Below are 21,715 nucleotides of genomic sequence, written 5' to 3' on the forward strand. Positions count from 1 at the left end.
GTGGCTGTAGTCCAAGATGGTGAATCTGCGCCAAGTTAGCTAGTAGGGGACTTCCACCCGTAGCTCTCTGCGTTCTCTGTTCTCTGTCAGTTTCTTATCCCATTCAGTGCTTAATCGAGTTCTTTATTCCTTCATTTGTTCCTTAGGGTTCCAGGACTGACATTTGTATCTGTTTTACTTAGTTTTTTCGGTCTTTGCTGCAGAGGGATGGCATGGTGCTTCTGTGTATCAGTGCCTTGTTGGCTCCACCTCAAACTGTTTTCTCTGTTAATAAAAAAAAAAATTTTTTTTTTTTCTTTAGCCATCCTAAAAACAAAACAAAACAAAACCAGTGCAGCCGAGTCCTAGTGGCTATAAATTGGTATCTTATCGTGGTTTCGATTTGAATTTTACTAATGACTTTGAGTAATCTTTTCATGTGATTATTGGCCAATTGTGTATCTTTTTTGGAGAAATGTGTGTTCAAGACTTTTGTCCATTTTTAAATTGGGTTGTTTTTCTTTTTGTTGTTAAATATAGGAGTTATATATTATGGATATTTAACACTTATTGGTTTGTGTTTTTAAAAGATGAAAACTCAACGAAGCTACATTCATTTTTGAAACATTTAAAAAGGGGGCATTTCATTCACTCATTTAAAACAAAAGGTTTAGCTTAGAAATAAGTTTGATGTTTTAGTATAGAGAAGATGACGCAGGTAGCTTGGATTAATCCTTAGCCCACAGGTCAAATGTGAGTTCTTGGATGCTGAAAATTCTAGAACAATCCTCCTATAATTTCTTCCCAGTGTTGAAGATTAGAAATGCCTGTAGAGTTTTTAAAGCATAATTTGGCCTGTGGCCCCACCCAGAGAGATGAGTTAATTGTGTGGATGGAGCTTTGTAGTCTATAAGAGTGACCCGAGTGATTCTAATAGGAGGTCAGGGTTGAGAACCTTTGTTTCAGCAGCTACTTGCTCCCTTAAAACTGGACTCCTCCCTTTGTTTGGTAATTTCAATGATTTCTTTCCTTCCTCCTCCCTTTTTCTTTTTTAGGCTTTACTGGTAGACATTAATCTTTATTCTCTTGGAAAATTTCTTTCTTTAACTGGATATAGAGGGAATTATTTTCCTCTTGTTGGGCTGTGATTGATGTTTCTTAGAAAAATAATAAAGTCACATGAGCACATGTGCTTTAAAAATATAATTGGCTTAATTTGTAGCCAATCCCAGTGGAATTTAAACCTATAACCTTTTGTATCAGCCTCAGGGAAATGACATACGCTATGACTACAAATATTATTGGACAGAGTAAATAAAGAAATCTACAAATCTGGATTTATATTACTCCTGAGAGGCTATTCACAGAATACCAAGGCTAAAATGTGGGCATCATGTCAGTGTTTCTCTGAGTACAGTTTATGTTGGACACCGTACATCTCCAAGCTTTATAGCAGATTGAATGATGATGCTATAATGAAGGGCAGAGTACTCGAGCCGATAAACAAGGTATAACACGGGCATGTGGAGCTGGTTGGGAAGGACTTTCATGACAGAGAATCATAAAACTGCTTGTGAGGGAACATTGCTAAAAATACAATTGTTGTTAGATGATCATTGCCCAGATTCTGGGTTGAGTATTGGCCTTTTATGATCTATGGCAGTAAATTCCTTTAATTAACATAAACAATAAGTTTCCTGAAAGGATAGAGTCAAGCAAACTTCAAAATTTCTGAGTGAGGAATTCTCCCTTGGGCCCCAGATTACTATTTCTGGGATTATGTTGATTTCTTGTTTATAGGCTCTTGCTAGCAGTTTGCATTCTGCTTTTTGTTGTTTTTCAATGTTATTGAACTCTTTCACTGTATTGTTGCCTCTTTATATTATTTGCTTAAAGTCTCTCTATCCTCACCACTCTACCACCACTATTATAGCTCAAGCTACCATCCTTTTTTTTTCCTGAATTGCTTTAACCACCTCCCAACTACTCTCCCTGCCTCCTGTCTATCACCTCTCTAATCTATCCTCTACATTCTCACCACCGTGGTCTTTCTTAAGTAACCTCCAGCTTAAAAACCTAAATTTCCCTCATTATTCTTAAAGTCCAAAATTCTAAAGAGGGCTGACAAGGCAATTCATAACCAATTTTCCCCCAATTCCTGCCACCTCCCCTTCTGCCACCTGATTCCTACTCTCTAGCCTCTCTTTCTACCACCCATCTGCCAGTTTGTCATGCTGTGGTAGCTCTAGTATTGCTATGATGCTGGAAGCTACGCCACCAGTATTTCAAATGCCAGCAAGATCACCTAGGATAGACAGGTTTCAGTGGAATTTCTAGGCTAAGACAGACTAAGAAGAAAGGCCTAGTGATCTACTTCTGAAAATTAGCCAGTAAAAACCTTATGCATCACAACAGAACACTGTCCAATTCTCTTCCTTTGGATATGTCATCAGGAGGAATCAATTGTTGGAGGAAGACAGTATGTTTGGTGAAGTAGAGGGCCAGCAGGGGTGAGGGAGACCTTTGATGAAATGGATTGGCACAATAGCTGCAAAGATGGACTGAAACATGCTGGTGATTGTGAGCATGAAGCAGGATCAAGCAGTTTTTTTTTTCTGTTGCACATAATGTCTCCATGAGTCAGAGTTAACTCAGTGGTTAACTCTCTTGCTAGCCTCTTCCTACCAGCCTAGAATCCCTGATATTCTGCATTAAAATCACTTCAGGTGCTTGTTAAGAAATCTAGATTCCTACATCCCATCCAATACTGATTGGGCCAGAATTCCTAGGAACTCCCAAGGCGAATCTTCCAAGTACCAATTTGAGAACAATGTTCTAGGCCATTGAAATTGTTGACTACTGATTAGATGCAAAATACCTTGATTGTATACTCAATGAACTCTGCTTCATTGGCCAAGGCTGCTATCAGAGGATGATTTCAAAGGTCAGAAAGGTCTGATTGGGCAAAAATACTGCCTACTCTCTGTGGCTGCTGTGTCTGACATTTACATTTAGAAATCTGGGAATCCTTGGGATCCCCTTGAAAGTCTTTCAAAATCCAAATCATCTTAGAAACTTAACGTGCAATAATAAACTTAGACCTTCAGAGATCTCGATAAAGTACAAAGAAAAGAAGCTGGATTTAGAGTCAGATGATCTGAATAAAGCTCTGGTCTGCTATTTACTGGTGTTTCAACCTTGGAAAAATTATTTTAATATCTTGAGCCATAGTTTCCTCATCTGTAAAATGAGACTAATAATATCATTAGGTTTGAATGAAGTCAAGAAACATTTTTAAAGTATTAAGTAACATCACCCAAATTGGTAGTTATTTTGCCTCTTTCTCTGGCTATGATTAAGGAAAGAAGAGAGAAAAGGGCCTGATGTAATTAATACCACTGAATTAAACAATTAAAATCATTAAAATGATCAATTTTTGTTGTGTACCATTTACTACAGTACAGTAAAAAGTTTTGTGGCGTATATATAAAGCAGCGCTTAGAAATAAATTTACAGCAATAAAATGTTTTTACTGAAAATAAAAAAGGTCTCAAATCAGTGAACTAAGATTACTCCTTAAGAAACTAGAAAGAGAAGAACAAATGAAATGAAAAGTAAGCAGAAGTAAAAAATAATAGCATAAATCAGTGAAACAGAAAACAAAAAGGGTAGATAAAATTCATGAAACCAAAACCTGATTCTTTTATAAGATAGGTAAAATTAATAAACCTCTAACCAGATTGATCAAGAAAAAAAGATGCTGAAGGAAAGAGAGATGATGGATTGAGTTTATATAATTATATAAGTTATGTGCCTCTTTTGGACACGTGATAATAATTTCTAATTTGGGAACACACTCTAGAAAACTATTTTACTTAGGCATTGGTGTGAACACTAGAACTGGTCAGTCTAACATTTGCTAAGTCTTTCTAGATTACTGAGAACACCCTGAACTTAATTCAGAAACAAAAGCATAATTTTTCAGGAATGAGAGAGGGAACAACACTTGTAAAGATAATAAGGGGATATTATGAAGAATTCAATGCGAGGAAATTTGACACCTAACATGATATGGACAAAATGTATGACACAAATTGGCAAAACTCAATAATAAGGAGACAAAAACTGAATATACTATATCTGTTGGAAAAAAAAATCGAATTTTATTTTAAAACCAAAAGAAAACTCCAAACCCAGATGCCTTAAACCTTTAAGAAAGAAACAATATCAATCTGAGAATGCTTCCCAACTCATTCTGTAAAGTCAGTGTTATTCTAACATAAAAACTTGAAAAGAGGTTACAAGAAAAGAAAACTCCAGACTAATATCCCTCATGAACATAGACACAAAAATCTTAACAAAATGTTAGCAAATAAAATCCAACAGTGTACCAAAAAAGATAATACATTTTGACTAAGTGGGGTTTATCCCAAGAATGCAAGATTGGTTTAACTTTTAAATCAATCAGCATAATTCACCATATTAATAGACTAAATAGGAAACTAAATATGATCATGTCAATAGATGCAGAAAAAGCATTTAACAAAATTCAGTGTCTATTTCTGATAAAAACTCTTAGGAAGCTAGGAATAAAAGGTGAACTTTTTCAATCTGATAAAGGGCATCTATGAAAAACCTGCAACTAACATCATACTTAATGGTAAAAGATTTAATGCTTTCTTCTTAAAATCAGGAAGAAGGCAAGGATGTTTACTCTCATAGCTTTTATTCAACACTGAATTGGCCGGTCTATCAAGCAAGAAAAAGAAATGAAATGTCATATAGATTGAAAAGGAAACAACAAATCTGTCTTTATTCACTGATGACATGATTGTCTATGGAGAAAACCTGATAGGGTCTACAAAAAAGCCACTAGAACTGATAAGTTTAGCAAAGTTGTAGGATGTGAGATTAATAAACAAAATTTAACTGTATTTTTATGCACTAGCAGTGAACAATAAAAGGTGAGATAAAAAAATGCCATCTACAATAGCATTAAAAATACGAAATACAGATAAATTTTACAAAAGATGTACAAAATCTAGACACTGAAAACTTCAAAACACTGCTGAGAGAAATTACAGAAGACTTAAATGTAAAGATATACTGCATTCATGACTAGGAAGACAATATTGTGAAGATGACAATTCTCCTCAAATTCCTCAATAAGTTCAATATAATCTCAGTCAAAATGTCAGCAGGCTTTTTTTTTTTGGTAGAAAATGATAAGCTGATTTTAAAATTCATATGGAAATACAAAGCTCCTAGAATAGCCAACATAACTTTGTAAAAGAAAAAACAAAGTTGGAGGATTTTATGGATTGAATTTTCCCCCCCAAAATATGTGTCAACTTGGCTAGGCCATAATTTCCAGTATTGTGTGATTGTCCACTATTTTGCCATCTGATGTGATTTCCCTATGTGATGTAAATCCTACTTCTGTGATATTAATGAGGTAGGATTAGAGGCAGTTATGTTAATAAGGCAGGACTCAATCTACAGGATTAAGTTGTATCTTGAGTCAATCTCTTTTGAGATATAAAAGAGAGAAGTGAGGAGAGAGACAGGGGAACCTCATATCACCAAGAAAGTAGTGTCAGGAGCAGAGCTTGTTGTTTGTACCTACAGTCCCTGTACTGAGAATCTCCTAGACCCAGGGGAAGATTGATGACAAGGACCTTCCTCCAGAGCCAGCAGAGAGAGAAAACCTTGTCCTGGGGCTGGTGCTCTGAGTTCAGACTTCTAGCCTACTAGACTGTGAGAGAATAAACTTCTGTTTGTTAAAGCCATCCACTTGTGGTGTTTCTGTTATAGCGGCACTACATAACTAGGACAGAGAAGTAACACTACCTGATTGCCAGATTTATTTTAAAGCTATAGTAGCCAAGATGGTCTGGTATTGGTATAAAGATAGATGAAATAGGTCAATGGACCAGAATAGAGTTCAGAAATAGACATCTACATACAGAGCAAATTGATTTTCAAAATATATGCCAGGACAATTAAACAGAGAAAGATAATCTTTAAAAAATGGCACTGGAATATTTGGTATTATATATTATAAGTAAGAAACCAAAAAAAAAACCTGCTGCCTTCGAGTCGATTCTGACTCATAGTGACCGTATAGGACAAAGTAGAACTGCCCCAGAGAGTTTCCAAGGAGCACCTGGTGGATTCGAACTGCCAACCTGCTGGTTAACAGCTGTGGCACTTAACCGCTACGCCACCAGGGTTTCCATTATAAGTAAGGGTAGAGGTATATCATATATATATAATACACCTGACTTACACCTTCTGCAGGATTTAACTCAAAATGAATCAAAGAAATGGATCAAGAGCTAAAACTATAATATTTAGAAGAAAACATAGGAGAATATCTTTATCATTTAGGTTTAGGCAAAGATTTTTTAGAAACAACACCAAAAGCCTGATTCATAAAAGAAAAAAATTTATAAACTGGACACAAAACTGAAAACACCTGCTCTTCAAAAGGATACTGTTCTTAATATGAAACTCAAAACACAGATTGGGAGGAACTTTCTGTAAAATATGTATCTGATGAAGGACTTACATCTTACATATATAAAGTACTTCTACTACTGAATAAAAGAAACAACCCAATAAAAATGGGAAAAAGATTTGAACAGACATTTCACAAAAGAAAATATATAGATGACTGATAACTGCATGAAAAGATGCTTAGCATCATAAATTATTATGGAAGTGCAGACTGAAATCACAATGAGATGTTACTACATAAAGTTAAAAAGATTGACCATACCAAGCATTGGCTAAGATATGAAACAACCAGAACTGTCATACGCTGCCCATGAGAAGGTAAACATAATTCACAACTTTGGAAAATATCTTGCCAGTTTCTAGAAAAGTTAAACATATACCACCTAGTCATTTAACTCCTAGATATTTACTCAAGAGTAACGAAAGCATACATACACACAAACACATGCACATTTCTTTTTTATTGGCCTTAAACCAGAAACAATGCAAATTACCATCAACAGATGGAAAGCTAAACAAATTGTGATCCATTCTTACAGAGGGATACTATTCAGCAATAAAAAGAACAATTCTCAGTACCTGCAACGATATGGATGAATCTCAAAATAATTATGCTACATGAAGGAAATAAAACAGAAAAGAGTAAATACTGTGTAATTCCATTTATATAAAATTCTAGAAAACGCAAACTAATCTCAGTGACAGAAATCAGAGCAGTGGTTGCCTAGAAATAGGGAAGAAGAGGGAGGGGAGAGGAGGAGCTTGAGGAAGTGTTTGAGGATGATGCTTATGTTCATTATCTTAATTATGATGAAGTTTTCATGGTGTGTACAAATTGTAAACTTTAAGTGTGTAATTTATTGTGTACCAACTATACCTCAATAAAACTATAAAGCATAATTAAAAAAAAAAAAGCTTGGATCTTGGAGTCATAAGCCCTGAATAAATCTTGACTCTACTACCACTAAGTGATGTTTTGACCTTGGGCAAGTATTTTAATGTTGTTGAGGCTCAGTTTCTTCATTTGTAAATGGTGTTAATAATGTTGGTAGGCTTAAAGCAAGCGAAGGAATGTTTTGGTAACTTAAATGCCATCGCCAAGCTGATAATTCTTCTTGTGCCTTTCTCAGGCCCTGGTTAAGAAAGAGGAAGATGAATAACCCAGAAAAGACAAACGAGAGGATGCTGAGGATTAGAGCCATCTTCCATGCTTTGAGCTTTGTCACCTTGGCTTTTTTTTTGGTGATAACTTAAGCAGAAAAGGCTGTTTTTTGTCTTCTTAGAAGATTCACAGAGTCAAAAATTTGGGGTGAAAGAGGGGGAAGAAATTTCTATCACTCCATCCCTGTTTGATTTTGTAACCTCTCCCACCCCTCTTCAAAGTATTTTGTTACAGAGAAAACAAAACTTTCTCTAATACTTGACTCCTTGCCTGTGGGGATGGCAGCTGTGAGGACTTGTTTCAACGAACATGAATTGACTTGTGCCGCATGCCAGTTGATGTAACACTCTGTCTTTTTGTCTATCTCTGTTTTTCTCTATCAGCTTTAAAGTCCAATAGCTCCATTCACTATTTATTCAAAACTATCTGTTAAAAACCAATGCTTTTTGAGAATGTTGCCAAACAGAAATTGAATTAAAGAAACCTGTTCTAGCAGATGGCAAAAGAATTTGACCATTCGTAAGATTTAAGTTTAAATTGCTGGCTGTTCAAAAAGAATGCATGTCGTTTTGCAAATAGATTTAAAATAATATAAAAGAACTTGAAAATGATAGAAATAAAATTATGCTGAGACAGAGTATGAGATCAATGTCAAATGGACTAGAAAGCATATATGCAAATTCAAAACAGCTCCTAAACCTACAAAACTGACCATAATTTGATTGAAGGCACTAAAATATGCGTAAGAAAGGGTAGTAAATAATTTGTCAGTGAGAAACAATATAGGTCAGCCATTTAGAAATAAAAGATAAAATACCATCAAAGAGCCAAAACCTGGCTTAGGTGAGGGCTCCTTTTTTGGCGAAAAAGGAGATCTGGTCCACCTGACTGGTAATTCCTAGTTTAAAGATAATTCTTAATAGAGCAGACTATCAGAGCCTCATATCATTAAACAAGTTTTTATTCCACTCCAACCAAACAACCATCTGAAAATTTGAATTCTGATGAAAGCATCCTAGAGATAGATGAAACCCTGGTCAGGCTGACAAGAGTATCCACTGCCTTATTGTCTACCACACATAATAGTTATGTGCAGTTTTTCATTGTCGATTAGTTAGTTGGCATTCAGGTTTTATGCATGAGATCCTTGTGAGCTTTGCTAGTGTGAGTCAGTATCTTCAAATCTGACTGACCCTGGGCCACTGACCAGGCCAAATGTAGTTTATATATGAAGGTTATGTATCTTCTGTGTTGCAAATTCAGTGGTCACCTCTCTGCTTTTTTGTTACTTCACCTCTCGGGAGCATTTAAGAGAATTGCTTGCTCCCTCTTGAAACAATTGCTTCTCAAGTCATTTGCGATTCTTCTAAATGCTGGTTTCCCTCTGATTTCACAGCTGTTGCTCCTCAAATGCTTTGCCATTTTCTTAGTCTCTGCTTGACCTTTATGCTGGAGGAAGTCCAGTTGTTTTGATTGAAACCGTGATCTTATTCAGTCCATGACTAAAACCATGTATGTGTTGATGACTCAAAATTTGTATCTCTCCCCTGAGCTCCAGGCTCATATTTCCAACTGCTTACTCAGCATCTGCACTGGGATATCTTGTAGACATCTCTAGCTTAACGAGTCTGGAAAAGAACTCTTGATTTCATTCCAAAACCTTCTCCCAGTCTTCTCCATCTCAAAAAAATGGTATCACCAACCACCCAGATGCGTAGGCCACAAACCTAAAAATCATCTTTGAATTATCTTTCTTTCAACCCTCATTTATCATCAGCTGCTTCTAAACATACTGAGAATCTCTCGACTTCTTTCCATTTTTATTGCTACTATCCTGGTTGAAACAGTTTTCCTTTTTCCTGATCTACTGCAAAAGCGTCATATCTGATATCCTCATCTCACTTACCCCATAGCAATCCATTCTACAAGGTGATTTCTTTTGATTAAAGTTATAAAGAAAATTATTTTAAACAATCTCAATTTATAGAAAAGTTGTGATACAAATAACTTTTTTTCCAGAATCATTTCAGAGTAAGTTGCCAATATCATGCCCCATCCTGCCTAAATACCTTAGTGTATTTCGTACAAACAAGGGAAGAGCCTATATCATCACAATACAACTATCAAACCAGAAAATTAACATTGATACATTAAACAACAACAACAAAAACAAGTTCATTGCCATCAAGTTGATTCTGACTCATAGCAACCCTATAGGAGAGTAGAACTGCACCATAGAGGTTCCAAGGCTGTAATCTTTATGCGAGCTGACGCTCAGGTCTTTTCTCCCACAGAGTGGCTGGTGAGTTCAAACCACTGACATTTGGGTCAGCAGCTGAGCACTTAATCACTGTGCCACTGGAGCTCATCTAATCTACAGACTTCTTCCAAGTATTTCTAATTTTCCCAATAAGTCATGTAGCAGAGAGATCCAGTCCACGATCAGATGTTACACTCATTTGTCATGTCTCTATAGTTTCTATCTGTTGGTCAGTTTGGAACAATTCCTCATTCTTTCTTTGCCTTTTATGACCTTGACACTTTTGAAGATTATAACCCCCTTTTTATTGTTGTTATTGCCACTTTTGTCTTAAAAATGTTCCATACTCCCCCAAGAAGATAAAATACTTAGGAATAAATCTTACCAGAGATGTCAAAGACTTATACAAAGAAAACTAGAGTACACTTCTGCAAGAAACCAAAAGAGACTTACATAAGTGGAAGAACATACCTTGCTCATGGATAGGAAGACTTATCATTATAAAAATGTCTATTCTACCAAAAGCGATCTATACATTTAATGCAATTCCGATCCAAATCCCAAGGACATTCTTTAATGAGATGGAGAAACAAATCACCAATATCATATGGAAGGGAAAGAGGCCCTTAGAAGAACAAAGTGGGAGACCTTACTTAACCTGATTTTCTATTATACCGCCACAGTAGTCAAAACAGCCTGGTAGTGGTACAACAACAGATACATGGACCAATGGAACAGAATTGAGAATCCAGACATAAATCCATCCACATATGAGCAGTTGATATTTGACAAAGGCCCCAAAACAGTTAAATGGGGGAAAAGACAGTCTTTTTAACAAATGGTGCTGGCATAACTGGATATCCAACTGCAAAAAAATGAAACAAGACCCGTAACTCACTCCATGCACAAAAACAAACAGAAAATGAATTAAAGACCTAAATATAAAATTTAAAGTGATAAAGATCACAGAAGAAAAAATAGGGACAACGTTAGGAGCCCTAATACATGGCATAAACAGTATAGAAAACATTGTAAAGAATGTAGAAGAAAAACTAGATAACTGGGAGCTCCTAAAAATCAAACACCTATGCTCATCCAAAGACTTCGCCAAAAGAGTAAAAAGGCTACCTACAGACTGGGAAAAAGTTTTTAGCTATGACATTTCTGATCAGCGCCTGATCTCTGAAATCTACATGATTCTCCAAAAACTCAACTGCAAAAAGACAAATAACCAATTAAAAAATGGGCAAAAGATATGAATAGACACTTCACTAAAGAAGACATTCAGGTAGCTAACAGATACGTGAGGAAATGTTAACGATCATTAGCCATTAGAGAAATGCAGATCAAAACCACAATGAGATTTCATGTCACTCCAACAAGGCTGGCATTTATCCAAAAAACACAAAAGAATAAATGTTGGAGAGGCTGTGGAGAGATTGGAACACTTATACCCTGCTGGTAGGAATGTCAAATGGTACAACCTCTTTGGAAATTGATTTGGCACTTCCTTAAAAAGCTAGAAATAGAACTACCATATGATCCAGCAATCCTACTCCTTGGAATATATCCTAGAGAAATAAGACCCTTTACACGAATAGATATATTCATACCCATGTTTATTGCAGCACTGTTTACAATAGCAAAAACATGGAACCAAGGAGCCCATCAAAGGATGAATGAATAAATAAATTATGGTATATTCACACAATGGAATACTACGCATCGATAAAGACAAGTGAGGAATCTGTGAAACATTTCATAACATGGAGTATCCGGGAAGGCATTATGCTGAGTGAAATCAGTCAGTTGCAAAAGGACAAATATTGAACAAGACCACTATTATAAGAACCTGAGAAATAGTTTAAACTGAGAAGAAAACATTCTTTTGTGGTTATGAGAGTGGGGAGGGAGGGAAGGTGGGAGAGGAGTATTCACTAACTAGATAGTAGATAAGAACTACTTTAGGTGAAGGGAAAGACAGCACACAATACGGGGGAGGTCAGCACAATTGGACTAAACCAAAAGCAAGGAAGTTTCCTGAATAAACTGAATGCTTCGAAGGCCACTGTAACAGGGGCAGGGGTCTGGGGACCATGGCTTCAGGGGACATCTAAGTCAATTGGCATAGTAAAATCTATTATCAAAACATTCTGCATCCCACTTTGAAGAGTGGTGTCTGGGGTCTTAAATGCTAGCAAGCAGCCATCTAAGATGGATCAATTGGTCTCAACCCACCTGGATCAAAGGAGAATGAAGAAAACCAAGAACACAAGGTGATTACGAGCCCAAGAGACAGAAAGGGCCACATGAACCAGTGACTACATCATCCTGAGACCAGAAGAACTAGATGGTGCCCAGCTACAACCGATGACAGCCCTGACAGGGAACACAACAGAGAACCCCTGAGGGAGCAGAAGAGCAGTGGGATGCAGACCCCAAATTCTCATAAGACCAGACTTAATGGTCTGACTGAGACTGGAAGGACCCCAGTGGTCATGACCCCCAGACCTTCTGTTGGCCCAGGACAGGAACCATTCCCGAAGCCAACTCTTCAGACATGGATTGGACTGGACGATGCGTTGGAGAGGGATGCTGGTGAGAAGTGAGCTTCTTGGGTCAGGTGGACACTTGAGACTAGGTTGGCATCTCCTCCCTGGAGGGGAGATGAGAGTGTGGAGGGGGTTAGAAGCTGGCGAAAAGACACGAAAGAGAGTGGAGGGAGAGAGCAGGCTGTCTCATCTGGGGGGAGTAATTGGGATTGTGTGGCAAGGTGTATATGGGTTTTTGTGTGAGAGACTGACTTGATTTGTAAACTTTCACTTAAGGCACAATAAAAATTATTTTTTAAAAAATGTTCCATACTTTGGTGTGTCTGATGCTTCCACATGATTACATTCAGGTCACCTCCACGTGTCTGTCAGTTTGTCGTAGTGTGAAGGATTGCATGTTGCTGTGATGCTGGAAGCTATTCCACTGGTATTCAAATACCAGCAAGGTCACCCATGGTGGACAGATTTCCCCTGAGCTTTCAGACTAAGACAGGCTAGAAAGAAGGACCTGGCAGTCTACTTCTGAAAAGAATTAGCCAGTGAAAACCTTATGGATAACAGCAGAACATCATCTGATACCGTGCTGGAAGATGAGCCCCCTAGTTTGGAAGGCACTCACATTATGACTGGAGAAGAGCTGCCTCCTCAAACTAGAGTAAACCTTAATGATGCAGTTGGAGTTAAGCTTTCAGGACCTTCATCGGCTGATGTGGCACGACTCAAAATGAAAAGAAACAACTGAAAACATCCATTAATAATTGGAATGTGGAATGTACAAAGTATGAACCTATGAACATTGGAAGTTGCCAAAAATGAAATGGAATGCATAAACATCAGCATCCTAGGCATCAGTGAGCTGAAATGGACTGGTATTGGCCATTTTGAATTAAAGAATCATACGGTCTACTACGCCAGGAATGACAACTTGAAGAGGAATAATAGTGCTGCATTCATTGTCAAAGAGAACATTTCAAGATCTATCCTGAAGTATAGTGCTGTCAGTAATAGGATAATATCCATACACCTACAAGGAAAACCAGTTAATACTATTATTCAAATTTACACACCAACCACTAAGGCCAAAAAAAGATGAAGAAATTGAACATTTTTACCAACTGCAGCAGTCTGAAATTCATTGAACATGCAATCAGGATGCATTGATAATTACTGATGATGGAATGCAAAAGTTGGAAACAAAAAAGAAGGATCAGTAGTTGGAAAATATGGCCTTGGTGATAGAAACAATGCCGGAGATAACATGATAGAATTTTGCAAAACCAACAACTTCTTCATTGCATATACTTTTTTCAACTATATAAATGGCAACTATACACATGGATCTCACCAGGTGGAACACAAGAGAATCAAATCAACTACATCTATGGAAAGAGGCAATGGAAAACCTCTATATCATCAGTCAGAGCAAGACCAGGGTGCAACTGTGGAACAGATCATTAATTGCTCATATGCAAGTTCAAGTTGAAGTTGAAGAAAATTAGAACAAGTCCATGAGAGCCTAAGTACGACCTTGAGTATATCCCACCTGAATTTAGAGACCATCAAGGACATCATACATGAAGAAAGCAAAAAGTCATTGAAAAGACAGGAAAGAAAGGAAAGACCAAAACGGATGTCAGAAGAGACTCTGAAACTTGCTCTTCAATGTTGAGTAGCTAAAGCTAAAAGAAGAAATGAAGTAAAAGAGCTGGGGAGAAAATTTCAAAGTGCAGCTCCAGAAGACAAAGTAAAGTATTATAATGACATGTGCAACGACTTGGAGATACAAAACCAAAAGGGAAGAACACACATAGCATTTTTCAAGCTGAAAGAACTGAAGAAAATATTCAAGCCCTGAGTTGCAATATTGAAGGATTCTACAGGAAAAATATTAAATGATGCAGAAAGTACCCCCCCCAAAAGATAGAAGGAATACAGTCATTATACCAAAAAGAATTGGTCAATGTTCAGCCATTTTAGGAGGTAGCATATGATCTAGAATCGATGATACTGAAGGAAGAAGCCCAAGTTGCACTGAAAGCATCGGTGAAAACCAAGGCTCCAGGAACCAATGGAATACCAACTGAGATGTTTCAACAAACGGATGCAGTGTGGGAAGTGCTAACTCATCTATGCCAAGGAATTTGGAAGACAGCAACCTGGCCAACTAACTGTAATGCCTATTCCCAAGAAAATTGATTCAACTGAATGTGGAAATTATTCAACAATATCATTAATATCACACACAAGTAAATTTTGGCAAAGGTCTTTCAAAAGTGGCTGCAGCAGTACATGGACAGGGAACTGCCAGAAATTCAAGCTGGATTAAGAAAAGAATGTGGAACCAGGGATATCATTGCTGATGTCAGATGGATCCTGGCTGAAAGTGGAGAATACCAGAAAGATGTTTACCTGTGTTTTACTGACTATGCAAAGGCATTTGGCTATGTGGATCATAGCAAACTATGGATAACATTGTGAAGAATGGGAATTCCAGAACACTTAATCGTGCTCCTGATGAACATATACATAGATCAAGAGGCAGTTGATGGAACAGAACAAGGGGATATGTGGTTTAAATCAGGAAAGGTGTGGGTCTGGGTTGTATCCTTTCACCATACCTATTCAATCTGTATGCAGAGCAAATAATCCGAGAAGTTGTACTATATGAAGAAGAATGTGGCATCAGGATTGGAGGAAGACTCATTAACAACCTGCATTATGCAGATGACTCAACCTTGCTTGCTCAAAGTGAAGAGAACTTGAAGCACTTACTGATGAAGATCAAAGGCCACAGCCATCGGTATAGATTACACCTCAAACAAAGAAAACAAAAATCCTCACAACTGGACCAATAAGCAACGTCATGGTAAACAGAAAAGATTGAGGTTGTCAAGGATTTCGTTTTACTTGGATCCATAATCAACACCCATGGAAGCAGCAGCCACTAACTAGAAAGTTGACAAGGATCATCTTTGGTGAAGGGAAGGATAACACACAATACAGGAGAATTCAGCACAACTGGGCCAAAGCAAAGGCTAAGAAGTTTCCTGAACACATCCAAACACTTTGAGGGACAGAGTAGCTGGGGCTGGGGGTGGGACCATGGTTTCCTGGGGACATCTAGGTCAACTGACATAAAGTTTATTAAGTAAATGTTCTGCATCCCGCTTTGATGAGTGGCACCTTAGGAACGGCCATCTAAGATGCATCAATTGGTCCCAACCTACCTGGATCAAAGGAGAATGAAGTACACTAAAGACACAAAGAAAATACTAGCCTAAGAGACAAAAGGTCCACATAAACCAGAGACTCCATCAGCCTGAGGCCAGAAGAACTACATGGTGCCTGGCTCCAACAAATGACCGCTCTGACCAGGAACACACCGGAGAGTTCTGGATGAGGCAAGACAAAAATGTGGAGCAGAACTGAAATTCGCATAAAAAGACCAGACTTAATGGTCTGACAGAGACTGCAGGACCCCTGAAACTCTGGACCCTGGACACTCTGTTAACCCGGAACTAAAACCATTCCCAATGCCCACTCTTCAGACAAAGATTAGACTGGAGTATAAAACAAAAACTGACACTTGTGAGGAGTGTGCTTCTTGTTTCAATCAGATACACGAGACCAAATGGGCAGCTCCTGTCCGGAGGGCAGATGAGGAGGCAGGAAGGGACAGGAACTGTTTGAATGGACACAAGAAACCAGGGTTGAGAGGGAGAGTGTGCTGTCACATTGTGGGGATTCCAGCTAATGTCACATAACAATAAGTGTATAAATTTTTGTATGAGAAATTAACTTGAGCCATGAACTTTCACCTGGAGAAAAATTAGAAGAAAAGAAAAGAAAGCAACACAAGAAGATGTAACCCATGTACTGACTTAAATTGCTTGGGTCATCTTAGAATAATGCATGTATTCCTTTAACCTTATGGGAAGTGCTTATCTATAATTATGTCATAATTTTATACAAAAACATTTATCAATTATCCTGTTGAAATGATTTTTCTCGGTTATTTATATAAATACTCATTGAGCCCTACTGTCTGTCAAGCATTGTGTGCTGCCCATTGCCCATAGCTATCAAATCAATTCCAACTCTTAAAAAGATTAGTAAGTACTAAAAAAAAAAAAAGAAATCAAACGATGCATTGCATTGGGCAAATCTGCTGCAAAAGACCTCTTTAAAGTATTAAAAAGCAAAGATGTCACCTTGAAGACTAAAGTGCGCCTGACCTAAGTCATGATTTTTCAATTGCCTCATATGTATGTGAAAGCTGGACAGTGAATAAGGAAGACCAAAGAAGAATTGACACCTTTGAATTGTGGTGTCGAAGAAGAATATTGAATATACCATGAACTGCCAAAACAAACAAATCTGTTTTAGAAGTACAACCAGAATGCTCCTTAGAAGCAAGGATGGTGAGGGTATGTCTCACCTACTTTGGACGTGTTATGAGGAGGGATCTGCCCCTGGAGAGACTCAGTGAAAAAGAGAAAGACCCCCAACAAGACGGATCGACACAGTGGCTGCAACGAAGGGCTCGGGCATAACGATTGTAAGAATGGCACAGAATTGGGCCATGTTTTGTTCTGTTGTACATAGGGTCACCATGAGCAGCACCTAACAACAACAACAGATTCAGGTCATGTATCTTTGGAAGGAATATCACAGAAATAATACTGTGCTCTTTGCATTACACCTTGCCAGGTGTCGCACATGTTCGATTTATCCTGAAGCTGATGATACTCACTTTGATCACTTGTTTAAGAAGCTGACTGGCAGGCTTCTCCACTTTGAGGTTATTCCTCCTTCCCCTTGTTATTAATAAGTATTTGGTGGAGAGATTCTTTGAACCTTGTAAATATCCTCCTTTAATCAAACTTTTAACTGACTAATTAACTAGTTCCCTTATTTATATGAGTGTAAATTCTTCGGCTCCTATTTTATTTAATGGATTATAACTTGTGCTACCATTATTTGTACCCAATTGCTATCATCCTTATCCCCAATTTGGCCCCTAGGATCCTCTTCAAGCTGGCTTTTGTGTCATTCTTGAAGACTTCCTTGCTATCTAGCACAATAAGATGTTACAGAATCTTCCCTTGCCCCAGTCCTGGATCAGCCATTTTTCCAAGAACCCATGGTTCCTTTAAGAGGAGAACAATAATTGGAAGCCAAGAAACGGGCACTAGGTGTGCTCATTGCCACTGGAGTGTTATTGCTCCCAGGCCCTCTCAGTGGACAAATCTAGGACCTGTTTACACATTTACTTTTTTATTTATAGTGGTGATCTACTTCCTAAAACCATCCATTGAAAGCTCTGTGGGCCACAGTTCTACTCTGACACACATGTGGTGGCCATGAGTCGGAATTAACTTGGCAGAAATTGGTGGTTATATAGTGTGAAATCTAGGAGCTCACATCATTTCCCATCCAGCACTATGGGATTTATTCTGATTTTCTCTCTTTTCATATTTATAACTCCATTCTCTGAGAGTGAGAAACTTGAAAATTAAATCTCTAATTTTTACACTTAATTCAATCCACCCATCTCTCTGAGCTCATCTCTTGACCTGCTCTCCATTCTTTCTTAAACTTTAACCACTGAGGTCTTCTTTCTAGTCCTCAAATGAACTGGATTCGTTCCTACCTCAAGGGCTTTACATTGCTATTTCCTCTGCAAGAAAGTGTTTCTCATTGCCTGCTTGTCGTTCAGGTCTCAGTTCCAGTGTCTCCATCTTTCTTGGCCCTTACCTGACACTTTACTTCTAGTGACTGTCTATCATGTTACCCTTGTCAAAGGAAAACTCAGAGACTACTCTGAGCTATAAGGAAAATATTTTTACTTGCAATGTTGGCAAGAACATCTAGACTTATGATGAACTTGGCTCCCTGAATAAAGGTTAGAAGCTGGTATTTGAAGGGAAAAACCACAAATTTGCAATTAGCATGTTCGTTATTCTTATTGAGTGAGTAACAAAAGTTCTGTCATTACTTTCATATCTGCAATCTTCCTTATATATCAGCATACGTCAGTGTTATACAGTTATTTTCTTTAGGCAAGAGCTCAAGACTCTATTTTCTTAGGACTAGTGTTAGGGTGTTTGGCATTTTTGTAATTTATCTCCAGATGCAAAGTTTTCATCCTGACTGTGGTGCATGAGGTATTACTTATGTCTAATGGCTCTAGGGAGTCTAGAGCAAGGGCCCAAGTTCGCTTTCTCCCCCCCTTTTTTTTTTAATAAGCCAACCAAACCAAACCCACTGCCATCAAGTCAATTCCAACTCATGGAAACCCTGGTGGCGTAGTGGTTAAGTGCTACAGCTGCTAATCAAGAGGCCAGCGGTTCAAATCTGCCAGGCGCTCCTTGGAAACTCTATGGGACCATTCTACTCTGTCCTATAGGGTTGCTATGAGTTTTTTTTAGTAACATATCTGAAACTGCTCACTCATTCGTTCTTTTGTTCATTTGTTCTTTCATTCAACTGTTGTTTACCTGGCTAGAATATAAACTTCATGGTAGTCATTTTTAATCTTCCAGCACCTAAGACTTTGTTTGATACACAGTAGGCATTCAGTAAATCTTTTTTTAATAAATGAATAAAATGAGTTTCTGAACATGTCAGGCTGAGACACAAGCCATTGATTACAGAAAAACAATTGATGTTACTTTTCTGGTCTTTAAGGTAGTAGGTTTTCCTCCAATTATACCCTCACCTCAGCATTTGGAACTTGTTGTTGTGTGTCATTGACTTGATTCCAACTCAGTGATCCTACAGGAAAGAGTAGAACTTCCCCATAGGATTTTTTAGGCTATAATCGTTATGGGAGCAGATCACCAGGTCTTTTTTCTGTGGAGCCACTGATAGGTTCAAACTGCTGAACTTTTGGTTAGTAGCCGAGAGCTTAACCATTGTGACACCAGAACTCCTTATTTGGAACCTATTCTTCATTATATTTGGGTCCTTGGTGGCACAAATGGTTAAGAGCTCAATTGCTAACCAAAATGTTGTCAGTTCGAATCCACAAGGTGCTCCTTGGAAACCCTATGGGGCAGTTCTACTGTGTCCTACAGGGTCACAACTCGACAGCAATGGGTTTGGTTTTGGTTTCTTCATCATTTACCAAACCAATAACCTTTGCATTTTTACAGGAGGCAGTAGGGGAGACTGTTCATTCTTCTTTTTTCGATTACGATTATTGTTAAATCTACAGATAGCATTTCCTATGATGTGAGATCCTGAGAACATTGGACGCCTGTCAGCAGATGAATGGATAAGCAAAATGTGGTATATATGTACAATGGAATACTACTCAGCCAGTAGGAGGAATGAAGTCTTGATACATGCTACAATATAGATGAAGCTAGAAGATATTGTGCTGAGGGCAATAAGTCAATCACAAAAGGACAAGTATTATATGACTTCACTTATATAAAAAGACAAGGAAAGGCAAAATATATAGAGAACAAAGTTTATTAGTGGTTACCAGGGGTAGGACGGAGGGGGAAAGAGGGAGTTAATGGTGATGGAAACATCACATTGATTAAGGGTATGGTTGCACAGCCAATTATTGTAATTGCTATCAATGTTGTATACCTGTAAAAAGTTGAATTGACAGAAGTTGTGTGATAGATATATTTACAACAATGACAAACAAACAAACAAACAAACAAAAAAGTATAGCTGTTGAGGCTGCTTATGTACAAACAAAAACCTCACAGGATTTGTTTTCTTGGTTTGGAGGTTTAGGGTCCTGGTTTCATGTGACATCCCAGTTAATTGGTCTAACAACATATTTAGTGCTCCTGTTCTACCTCCTAGTTTGATGTGCAGTGCCTGGAGTCTTAAAAACTTGCGAATGGCCATTCAAGACACGATTGGTCTCTTTTCTCCTGGAACAACACAGGAAGAAGGAGAATCAGGAATAGGAGCAAGATATGGAATGTGTGGCTAATTGCCTCCATGAACAACTGCCTCCTTCGCCAAAAGACCCCACCATGAGACCAGACTGGATGGTGTCCAGCTACCACTACTGAATATTTTGATCAAAGATTCCATAGAAGAATGCTGATCAAAAGGGGGAAAATGCATAACAGAATTTCAAATTTTTATAGACTCCAGACTTCCTGGAGCCATGAAGGTTGGACGAACCCATGAAAATATTGCCCTGAAATAATCTTGAAACCTTAAACCAAAAATATCCCCTGAAGTCTTAAAACCACACAATAACTTAGCTTAATCAGTAAAAAAATTCTGCTTTGAGAGTTGTGCTTTTTTAAGAAATATCCATGTGGGATAAAATTTACAGGAGCAACTCAAAAATTTACATAGGACCTTAGGGGTATGTTAATTTTTGTTAATGGGGGAGGAACAACTCAGAAAAGGACAGCAAGAATAGGTGCACAACTTGAAAAATGTGATCAAAGTCACTAAATGTGTATGTAGAAACTGTTGAATTGGTGTATTTTTGCTGTGCATGGCAGTGGTGGTGCAGTGGTTAAGTGCTTGACTGCCAACCAGCAGTTTGAACCCACCAGCCACTCCATGAGAGATAGGTGTGGTAGTCTTCCGTAAAGATGTAAAGCCTTGGAAATCCTACGGGCAGTTCTTCTCTGTCACATTGGATTGCTCTGAGTCAGAACCAACTTGATAGCAACAGGTTTTGCTGTGTATATTCTCAACAACAAAATAAATAAAATTATATTAGAAAAATTAATTTTGGTGGTGACATTTTCTACCTTCTCTTATTACTTAAACATTTAAGCATGAGAATCCACTCAAATGTATGCGAAGGATGACTCTGTAAGAAGTACTGGTAAAGTAAGGTACAGTAAAAGTTAATAATTCATGTCAGAAATAAAAGTACAGCTCTCCTCTATCACAAAAATTAATAACAGGAATCTGAAGGTGGGCAGAGTGCCAGTGGGACACCTCTGAACTTTTGGACCCAATTTAAAAACCATTATCATAATGACAATGAGACCACCTAAGGTCATATGCCACCACCTGTCTGTCTTTTGGTCGGACTGTGGTGGCTTGTGTGTTGCTATGACGTTGGAAGCAATGCCACTGGTATTTCAAATACCATCAGGATCAGCCATGGTGGATAGGTTTCGGCAGAGTTTCCAGACTAAGACAGACTAGGAAAAAAGGCCTGGTGATCCACTTTTGAAAATCAGTCAATGCAGGCCCTATGGATTACAACAGAATATTGTCTGATGTAGTGCTGGAAGATGA

Source organism: Elephas maximus, chromosome 5, assembly GCF_024166365.1.
Source record: "Elephas maximus indicus isolate mEleMax1 chromosome 5, mEleMax1 primary haplotype, whole genome shotgun sequence".
Lineage (NCBI taxonomy): Eukaryota > Metazoa > Chordata > Mammalia > Proboscidea > Elephantidae > Elephas > Elephas maximus.